Here is a 290-nt window from a genome sequence, read left to right on the forward strand (position 1 = left end):
TTCGACTTTTTTTTTCTTTTTTTTTTTTTTAAATGCTTTTCTACGTGTAGATTGTATCACTAAGTTTCTTCTCTTTTTTTTTTCTCGTTAGTATTAAAAAGTATACCGAGCTCGCTTGGCTGCAACAACTGTAAAACAAACTCGTTTTATACTCTATTATCGATCTTTCTTTTTGTTTTTTTTCCTATTCACTTCCTCGATGTTTGATGTGCGACCAGTTCCAGGTGAATAAATAGCTGAAGAACTATATCATTAAGAGTGTTTCAGCTGCGAAGAGAGTATGCTGTTAA

Source organism: Habropoda laboriosa, unplaced genomic scaffold (genome assembly GCF_001263275.1).
Source record: "Habropoda laboriosa isolate 0110345459 unplaced genomic scaffold, ASM126327v1 scaffold20, whole genome shotgun sequence".
In the NCBI taxonomy this organism is placed as follows: domain Eukaryota; kingdom Metazoa; phylum Arthropoda; class Insecta; order Hymenoptera; family Apidae; genus Habropoda; species Habropoda laboriosa.